Source organism: Colobus angolensis, unplaced genomic scaffold, assembly GCF_000951035.1.
Source record: "Colobus angolensis palliatus isolate OR3802 unplaced genomic scaffold, Cang.pa_1.0 Scaffold6, whole genome shotgun sequence".
Lineage (NCBI taxonomy): Eukaryota > Metazoa > Chordata > Mammalia > Primates > Cercopithecidae > Colobus > Colobus angolensis.
In genome coordinates this window covers 5,146,726-5,156,961 of record NW_012119598.1, presented here as the reverse complement: position 1 = coordinate 5,156,961, position 10,236 = coordinate 5,146,726, and the positions used below count along the sequence as shown (strand labels likewise).

The window sequence follows — 10,236 nt, the reverse complement described above, 5'->3', positions numbered from 1 at the left end:
CACTGCTGGGGGACCCGGCGCAACCTCCGCAGCTGCTGGCCCGGGTGCTAAGCCCCTCACTGCCCTGGGCCGGCAGCCGCTCCCTGTGCGGAACCCGCCGTGACCGTTCCTGCGCCCACCGGAACTTACACGGGCCCGCGAGCCCAGCCCTGGTTCCCGCCCGCGCCTCTCTCTCTCCACACCTCCCCGCAATCAGAGGAAGGCGGCTCTGGCCTCAGCCAGCCCAGAGAGGGGCTTCCACAGTGCCGTGGAGGGCTGAAGGGCTCCTCAAGTGCCGCCAGAGTGGACACCGAGGCCGAGGAGGCGCCCAGAGCGAGGGCTGTGCTAGCACGTTGTCACCTCAGTGTAGTCTACAGTCTAGTAGGAAGACATAACCGACGTCTTATACAAAAGGTCTGAAAGCGGGGAAGAAGTAACCAAATGCTTCAACGGAGACAAGGAAGTGATTCATTCTCAGGTAGGGAGGGTGCGAGCAAAGGCACAGAGGCGTGAGAAAGCACGATATGTTTTCAGAGTGGCGAGTGGTTGGGCATGCCTATGCAGAGGGTTTATGGAAACATGCCATTGGAGATGGTGCTGGAGAGTCTATACCTTTTGGACTTTGTTTTGGAAAAATAAAAACTGAGGTCATTTCCTTTGCCTTTTAAGACACAAAAGTGAAAAACTCACTTATAAATTTAGAACTATTTTAACTCATATACAGCTGAGTGGAACCCTCACTCAGGTGGCGCATCAAGATTGCTGCTGTCAACACGGGCAACTGGGTAACTGAGGTCTCTAAACCAGCCAGAACACTCACGGATTCTGTAGTAGTCAGTCCTCAAGTTTGCTGGGGAGCATGTGGTGTGACCCTAAAGGGAGAGCTTCATCCTCTAACTTATCCACGTATCCACACTCGGCTCCATATGAATGGCAGCTGGTCGTCTACCTCACAATTTAAATTGGGATCAACTGTGCTCTTTCTGGAAGCTGCCTTTAAGGCAGGGAATGTTCAGGGTAGCTGAAATCTGCAGAAGCTGGCAGCCCAGGAGCATGGTGCTTCAATCCAGGGCTGGCCAGCAGCAGTGCTGTGACGGGGGCCCAGGTGATCTCTGGTGTCCTGAACCATGATTATGTGTTTTTATTGAGAGCTTATTACATACCAGGCATTGCACTGAGCATTGTACATGGGTTCTGAGATTTAATCTTCACAACAGTTCTGTAAGCAATCATCTAGAATCATTCTTATTTGGATGAGACACTGCAGTTCATACAGGTTAACGTCTAAGTAATAAGTGGTACAGCTGGGCCTCGAGCCCAGGTGCTCTGATGTTGTCTCCTATCTTCCTTACTCTGTCAACACCTGACTTCAGTAATGGTGTTAGAGAGACATATTAATGCCAGGTGTAAATACCCACCGAGAGACAGTGTGGTGCAGGGGTCGGGGACATGGACTGTGGAGTCAGTCTATCTAACACACGTGGGTTTGATCCTGGCCCCATACTCCCCTGTGTGGATGAATAAATGACCTCACTCTCCACCCCCTCTGTTTTCGCATCTGTAAGGTGCTGGTAACAGCCACACGTCCCATAAGCATGAGATGAAATAACATCTACAAAATCCTGGCACACGGCATCCTTTCAATGTTAGATGTGATTGTTATCCACAAGGAGTTATGTGAGAATGTTCCTCCAATGGGATATCTGTGATTTACCTATTAAATATTACTTAAGCCAAAATAAATGAATCTAGGCCAGGTGTGGTGACTCGCACCTATAATCTCAGTACTTTGGGAGGCTGAGGCAGGCAGATCACTGGAGATCTGGAGTTTGAGACCAGCCTGGCCAAAATGGTGAAACTTCGTTTCTACTAAAAATACAAAAATTAGCAGGGTGTGGTGGCCCACGCCTGTGATCCCAGCTACTCAGGAGGCTGAGGCAGGAGAATTCCTTGAACCCAGGAGGTAGAGGCTGCAGTGAGTTGAGATTGTGTCATTGCACTCCAGCCTGGGCAACAGAGCGAGATTCTGTCTCCAAAAAAAAAAAAAAAAAAAGAATCTAAATGATGATAGAAGTTTTAAGACTCTGTATTCAGTTTCTAATTAAGTCATACTGAAATATCTGCTTGATTGTGTGAAATTCAAATAATACAGATAGAGTCGAGTGGTCTCTAGCCCATGTAATTTGACTTCTCATTAGTTTCATGGGGGAGCTCTGACAAATAGCAGAGTGGCCTTCTCTTGGCATCTGGAAATTTCCCACGTAGCCTGTAGCCTGCAGCCTGCATCTTGGGGCCTTTTGTCTAGCCTATGGCTCCAGGATCCTCCTCCCGCCACTATTGACAGCAGGTGGCTAGGAATCACAGGTGCAAGGAAGGAGATGTCGGGTAGGGCAGAGAAGCACCATATCCAGAGAGGCAGGTTCCAGCTCTGCTCTGACCCAACTGGCTGTGTGATTGCAGCCCTCACCTAATGATTGTGAAATGAGGATTTGTAACTAGAGAATTGTCAGGGCTATTTTCAAAGAGTCGTTTTGCTCGACCCCCTCATGTTATAGATGTGGGAATGGTGAGCCACATCCACAGTGCCTAGGCTCACATATTTGGTACATACTTGGTAAATGGCAGAGTGGAGGCTGGAAAGAACCCCTTCCTGCTAGTTCTCCTGGCTTGAATGCTTTGCTTTGCTCTCTCATCCAGTTTCTCATAAATGGGAGCCATTTAAAGCTCTGAAATTATCTCATTCTAACAGTCTGAATTTCCTCTTGGGGACTAGCAGAGTGGTTCCAGGTGTGAATAGGGGTACACATGATAGTGAAGATCCCAATGTGGAAAGACATGGCATGAGAGTACTCACCATCTGCAGCTGTCCCCAGTCACAAGTGTCCTTCGGTTTGTGCCCGGGTGGGAGGTTGCCCTCCCCAGCCATGGCTGCTGTGGGCTGCTGATCAAAGCCTTAACTGCTGCAGATGGGAACAGCGGCCACCTGTGTGGGCCCAGCCCCTGCTGTTTTTCTCACTCCCCTGGCCACTGTCACCCTTTCTACCTTTAGTTGGGGACCTTGGCAACAGCCTTGCCCAGGAAGAAATCCAGGGGGGAATTCCTGGTGTCTCTGCACCTCATGGGGATGGAAATCACTTTAACATCTGCCAGTGACTTGGGATTACAGAGTGATTATTGCTGGAGTGCAGAATTCTAATTCTCTCATGAACATGTGTTCCTAGCCTGAATTCCAGGGCCCCCGTTAGCCTCTCTACCCAAGAGGTGTTCTTTCCTGCCTGTCCTGGCTTCACATTGGTTTATAGAGGTTGCTTTTCCTCCAAATTGGTGGAAGCTTCTGCTTCTACTTAACTGTTATATATTTTTTCTTTTCTTTCAATTTTGTTTCTTTGAGACAGAGTCTTGGTCTGTCAGCCAGGCTGGAGTGCAGTGGCATGGTCACAGCTCACTGCAGCCTTGTCCTTCTGGGCTCAAGCTATCCTCCCACCTCAGCCTCCCAAGTAGCTGATCTAAAGGTGCATACCACCACACCTTGCTAATTTTTGTATTTTTTGTAGAGACCAGGTCTTGCCATGTTGTCCAGCCTGGTCTCAAACTCCTGGCCTCATGTGATCTGCCCGCCTCAGCCTTCCGAAGTGTTGGGATTATGGGCATGAGCCACTGTGCCCAGCCTGCTTTTTTCTTTTATACTCCCTTAGTGGTCTGCCCTCCTGTAGCTTCAGCTGAAGCCTCTTCCTGGCCAATTTAGAGCCACACTTCCTCTGTTTAACCCAGAAGACAAACTCAAGCTTTGGTGTGTATGTCAGCAATAATTCCAGAAAGGTCCCCCACCCCCCTCCCTCACAAAGAATGACTCTTCAGGGAAGAACTTTCAGAAAAAAACCGCAGCAGCTGAATTGCCCTGAGGGCTGAGGTTCTGTGCTGGTCTCTGGGCTCTGCCACCAAATACGGCAGCTGAGTGACCTATCACTGAGAAAGATACAGTTCTTAAGGCTGAGAGAGAAAGGTGAGGGTAAAGGGCCTTCTGTCGTTCCTGAGGGGGAATCAGTGGAGAGAATGAGGAAAACAGATGGCTGTGAATAAGCAACCAGAGAAGAGCCTTGAGGTTGCTAGATTTGGGTCAAGATGTGTGACTTCCCATAAGTCACTTAACCTTCTTGTTTCTTCATTTACTCTGTGGCAGGAGAGGGTTAGGTTAAAGGGCCTCCTCTGGAAAAAGCATTCGATTAGCAAACCATCTCTCCACAGGGTAAGAGGCCAGGGTTGTGGCCACAGAATCTTAGCCATGGTCGCTGTTCTCAGGGAATTTGTGATCTTAGAGAGACAAGTGCATGGACTGGTGGTGGGGATAAGTCCATTGTGTTAGATTTTGTGCCAACTCGAAGGTCTTATTTCTTTTTCTTTTATAGTATATATTTAAAGTGTGCAGCATGATGTTTTGCAATACATATCCATAGTGAAATGAATACTACAGTCAAGCAAATTAACATATCCATCTCCTGACAGTTACCTTTGTGTGTGTGTGTGTGTGGTGAGAACACCTGATATCTACATTCCTCGCCAATTTCCAGCATTCAATACAGTGTTATTAGCTATGGTCATCATGCTTATTTCAACCACAGGGATTTAGAAAGGGATGATAGCAGAGGTCTGGGAAACTTTGAGGAGGAGGGAATGGCTTGGAAGGATGGTTAGAATGTGAGTAGGGGAGGGGAGAAGGGAAATATCCAGGTGCAAGGAACAGGGAATAAAGATGGGAGCACAGTGTGTCTGTGGGACCTGGAGGAGCCTTGGAGCAGAGGCACCTGTTGGAAGAAGTAACTGAATAGATTGGATGGGCCTGTGAAACGAGGCCCTGAAAGCCATTGGGTTCCTCCCTCCCTTCCCCCTCCCTCCCTGTTTTAGAGGTTTAGAGATAAAACTAGTCAAATTAAAAGGGACCAAAAAAGTGGTGGTTCTCAATCCTGGTGGCACATGAGAAAATTAAGGATGTCGGACTCCTTCTCCAGAAATTCTCGTGTAATTGGTCTGGGAAGGGGATCTAAATGTAGTTTCTTTCCTTCCGTCTTCTTTCCTTTCCCCCCCACACTTCCTCCCTCCCTCCCTCCCTGCCTTCCTCCCTTCCTCCTTTCTTTCCTTTCATCCTTTCTCTCTCTTTCTGCAGAGCAGCAATCAAAATGGAAAAGAAATGAACATAAAGAGATGTGTTTTTGTTTTGTTTTTTGAGATGGAGCCTCGCTCTGTTGCCCAGGCTGGAGTGCAATGGCGTGATCTCGGGTCACTGCAACCTCCACCTCCCAGGTTCAAGCGATTCTCCTGCCTCAGCCTCCTGAGTAACTGGGATTATAAGCATATGTCACCACGCCCAGCTAATTTTTTGTGTTTTTAGTAGAGACAGGGTTTCACTATGTTGGCCAGGCTGGTCTTGAACTCCTGAACACAGGCGATCTGCCCACCTCGGCCTCCCAAAGTGCTGGGATTAAGGCATGAGCCACTGCGCCCCGGCCAAAGAGGTGTTTTAAAGGGAAAAAATGCTAGCTATCTTGACTAATGAAACATAGCTGGGTTAAAGAAGAGATTCTATTCATTTCTTTAAAATATTGGTTGAACACTTACCATATGTCTCCCACTGAGTCAAGCTAAGGAAAATTCAGAGGTTAAGACCCTTGTCCTGTCTTCAAGGAGTTTATATGTAATAGGTGACAAAGAAAATAACCACAATATGAGAATAATATGAAAGCTGACTTAAGAGTAATTTTTTTAAAAGGTGTAAAGATACAGAGAATAGAGAGGCAGAGGTTCCCTCTTGAGGAGAGAGTGAAGGACACACTCTACAGAGGTACCACTTAGCTGCAGTTTGAAGCCTGGGGAGGTTTTTGGCAGGGAAGGTGGGGAAGGGACCCTCACGTGAGAGGCATCACCAGGTGTAAGAGAAGCCATAAAAATGGATGCGTCTGGGTGCGTGGCTCCCGCCGGTAATCCCGGCACTTTGGGAAGCCAAGGCAGGAGGATCACAAGGTCAGGAGTTCAAGACCAGCTTGACCAACATGATGAAACCCCGTCTCCTACTAAAAATACAAAAATTAGCTGGGCATGGGGTGGTGAGTGCCTTTAATCCCAGCTACTTGGGAGACTGAGGCAGAAGAATTGCTTAAACCCGGGAGGCAGAGGTTGCAGTGAGCCAAGATTGTGCCACTGCACTCCAGCCTAGGCAATAGAGTGAGACCCTGTCCAAACAAACAAACAAACAGAATGATTGGGTGCAAGGAACAGCAGAATTAGTGCATAGTGACAAACAGCCTTATCCTGAAGAAGTGTGAGGTGTATGGAAGGGTTGGTGGTGAGGGTGGATTAGTGCCAGAAAAGGTTAGAAAGATGAGTTTATTTTTAAAACTGTTAATTTAAAAAAAAGTTAACAATATTTTATTCTTTTTTTTTTTTTTTTTAAGACAGGGTCCCACTCTGTCACCCAGGCTGGAGTGCAGTGGCGTGATCTTGGCTCACTGCAACCTGTGCCTCTTGGATTCAAGTGATTCTTCCTGTCTCAGCCTCCCAAGCAGCTGGGACTACAGGCACATGCCACGAAGCCCCGCTAATTTTTGTATTTTTAGTAGAGATGAGATTTTGCCATGTTGGCCAGGCTAGTCTTGAACTCCTGACCTCAGGTGATCCACCCATCTTGGCCTCCCAAAGTGCTGCTATTACAGGTGTGAGCCACCGTGCCCAGCCTGTTTCTTGACCTTAGTGGTGGTTATATGGTTGTCTATAAGTATTGCTTTAAATATGTAGATAAGATTTATAAACTTTCTTCATGTAAATTATATTTCACGGTTTAAAAATGTTTAAGGGACAGTATAAAATCAAAATAATCATCATAAACATATAACACCTTACAATACAATCTCGACTGTATCAGATGCATAGAAAAAGTACAAATATTAACAGTTGCAGTTGGAAACGTTCATTCATGGATATGAAAGGGCAAAAATACAATTAGAAATATATGTCCTGGTGTCGTGGCTCACAGTTGTAATCCCAGCACTTTGGGAGGACAAGGTGGGCAGATCACTTGAGACCAGGAGTTTGAGACCAGCCTGGACAACATGGTGGAAGCCCATCTTTACTAAAAATACAAAAATTAGTCAGGCATGGTGGCATGAACCTGTAGTCCCAGGTACTTGGGAGGTTGAGGCATGAGAATTCCTTGAACCCTGGAGGTGTAGGTTGCAGTGAGTCAAGATCATGCCTGGGTGACAGAGCAAGACTGTCTCAAATATATATATATGTGTACACAACATAAACAGAAAACATTATTTTTGATTATACCTAAAACATTTGCAGTAATAGATCCCATATTAGGCCACAAAGGAAGCTTCAGTAAATTCCAAAGAATCCCATTCTGACAATGTTTTCCAACTACAATGTCATCACAGAATTAATATTTTTAAAAAGATGGCTAAAATAAAGTCGTGCTTATTTAGACACTAGATAGCATACTGTTAAATAACATTTGGACTGAAAAAAATGGAACTGAATAAAATACTACATGATTGAATTTGTATACATCTAAAGCAGTACTTAAAGGCAAATTTATAGTCTTAAATACACTAATGAACAAAAAAGTTAAAAACAAATGAGGTTTCATAATAAGATATTACCTCACACCCACTAGGATGACTACTATAGAAAAAAACAAGAAAATAACAAGTGTTTTGAGGATCAGCTTAACTTTTAAATTAGATATTATTCGCATATGATAAAATGCACACATTTTAGACGTCTGATTTTTTAAGGTCTTAAATGCCCAGGTAAGGGATTGGGATGGCTGGAGGTCATACAATAGAGTAAAAAGTTTAACAGACAGCCGGGTGCCGTGGCTCACGCCTATAATCCCAGCACTTTGGGACCCCGAGGAGGGTGGATCACGAGGTCAAGAGATCAAGACCATCCTGGCCAACATGGTGAAACCCAGTCTCTATTAAAAATACAAAAAATTAACGTGGTGGCGCATGCCTATTGTCCCAGCTACTCAGGAGACTGAGGCAGGAGAATCGCTTGAACCCAGGAGGCGGAGGTTGCAGTGAGTGCAGTGAGCCGAGATTGCATGCCACTGCACTCCAGCCTGGCAACAGAGTGAGACTCTGTCTCAATTAAAAAAAAAAAAAAAAAATACAGACTTGGCATTGAATTACAGTTTAGTGATTTGCTCACTATGTAATCTTGGACAAATGACTTGAGTCTCAGGGCCTTATTTCCTCTTCTCCAATGATGACAGGCCCTGGGGAATGTGGAAAGGATCAAATAAAGTATTGCGTGCAATGTATACCTCTTTCTTGGATATTTGACTTCATGGAATGCATCTTTTCCTTAAGAAAACCTGATTGAGGCTCTGGTTATAGAAAACACCTGGCAGTTGGTGCCTCTGTTTTATCTTTCAACTCCAGTCTCCATCCTGAACTCTGTAACCAATTTAGTCTCTGTTCAGCATTGCTTTCACCATTCTGTTCCTTCCACAAAAGCTTTTGGCGAGTCCCCATTGGCCTGAGGAGAAAATCTGAATGCCTTAGATTAGAGTTCAAGGCCTTCTGAAGTCTGTCCTTGATCTGCTTTGCCACTGTCTGCTCCTCTGTATTTGTAGTTTTATTTTATTTATTTATTTTAAAGCAGTGTCTCACTGTCACCCAGGCTGGAGTGCAGTGGCGCCATCTCGACTCACTGCAGTCTCTGCCTCCAGGGTTCAAGCGATTCCTGTGCCTCAGCCTCCAGAGTAGCTGAAATTATAGGCATACAGCACCACACCTGGCTAATTTCTGTAGTTTTTTTTTAGTAGAGACGGGGTTTTACCGTGTTGGCCATGCTGGTCTCGAACTCCTGACCTCAGCCCGCCTTGGCGTCCCAAAGTGCTGGGGTTATAGGTGTGAGCCACCACACCCAGCCTAATTATAGTTTTAAAACTCTTAAATTCTCTGTAAATTCTAATGTGGCAAAAAACAAAAATGAAAAGAAAAAAAAAAAAAAACCAGACCCAAACTCTTAAAGTTATGGAACCCAGAGCTCTTTGTTCAAATGGAGTCTTTTGTTCAAAAACATTGCAGCTCCATCCATCAGGCATATGAGAGTGAAGCTTTTGGTTGAAGCCAGGATGGGGGTCCCGGATTGACTTCCTCTCCCCTCCCGTTTCCTCCTTTCCATTCCTACCTGCTTAGTTCCCTGAGATGAGTCTCTTCAGGACATTGTTTGAAACCCATTGCCTTCCGGGAATGTCCTTAGATAGGAATAGGTCCTCTCTCCTCAGGGAACAAGGGGGTCACTGAACTCTATGTGTGTTACCCTCCACTGGGCCTCTCGCCTGACCCTCCTGTGGTTGTTTGCTCATCAGTCAGGGACCTCGCCTCATAAAAGGCCCCCTCTGTGATGTAATGCTAACATGCTTAGCTACGCCTCTGGCATGAGTACAACAGCAGTTTTAATCATATGCCTGTTTGTAGCAGCCTTCAAGCAGCCAAGGGTATCGCAACAAATCACAGCCCAGTGAAAACAGTTGACCAGGGGACTGTCTGATGTGGTACAAGCATTCCCTTGGTCTGATTTCACCTAGAAAATGTTGTGTCGAGAGCAGTGGTTTGCAAACCTGCCGATGGGGCCTTGGAACTTGTGCTTGCAGGGAATCCCCTGAGTTCAGAACCAGTAGCATGGGCACTAGAAAACAGCTAAGGAGAAGGGACATTCTGAGTTGCGTGCAGTGAGGATGGTACACTCAGGGATGGGAATATGTGCTGTACTTCATATGGATATGTTCTCCTATGGAGGAACAGAAGAGTGGAAAGTGCAGAAGAAGTAGGTTTTCAGGGCGTTGTCATGCTTTGAGTTTTGAGCAAGTGGAGTTTAAAACACCCATGGGCCAGTGAAGTGCAGATTTCCAGCAGGTAGTTGGAAATTTGAGTCTGGGACTCAAGAGTGAAGTGAGCGGTGAGCTGATAATACAGAATCATCTGTATGAAGGAGAGAGTTGAAGGTGTAAAAAGCGTGAGTTTTTTAAGGAAAAGAGGAGAGCCTTGTGAAGTACTTATGTTTAGTTTCCAGAGGAAGAGAGTAGAGTAAAGGAGGTGGGAGATGTGGCCAGAAAGGAGTAACAGAAGTTCACCTGCCAACTCACAGGGAGGGGAGAGCCTCTGCGAGGAGGAGGTGGGTGGGTGGCCAATGGGGTGTGATATGCTTAGGCTTTGTGTTCCTACCCATATCCCCCCTCCCCTCCCCTCC

General features: G+C 46.1%; 1 protein-coding gene across 1 annotated transcript in view; it reads right to left on the bottom strand.

Moving 5' to 3' along the window:
- Positions 1-9,267, bottom strand: part of CDYL (chromodomain protein, Y-like) — a 260,878-nt gene extending 251,611 nt beyond the window's left edge. Inside the window, exon 1 of the mRNA XM_011962628.1 lies at positions 9,175-9,267. The gene's annotated coding sequence lies outside the window, so the exon portion shown is untranslated. The remainder of the gene's footprint in view (positions 1-9,174) is intronic.
- Positions 9,268-10,236: the final 969 nt, after the last annotated feature.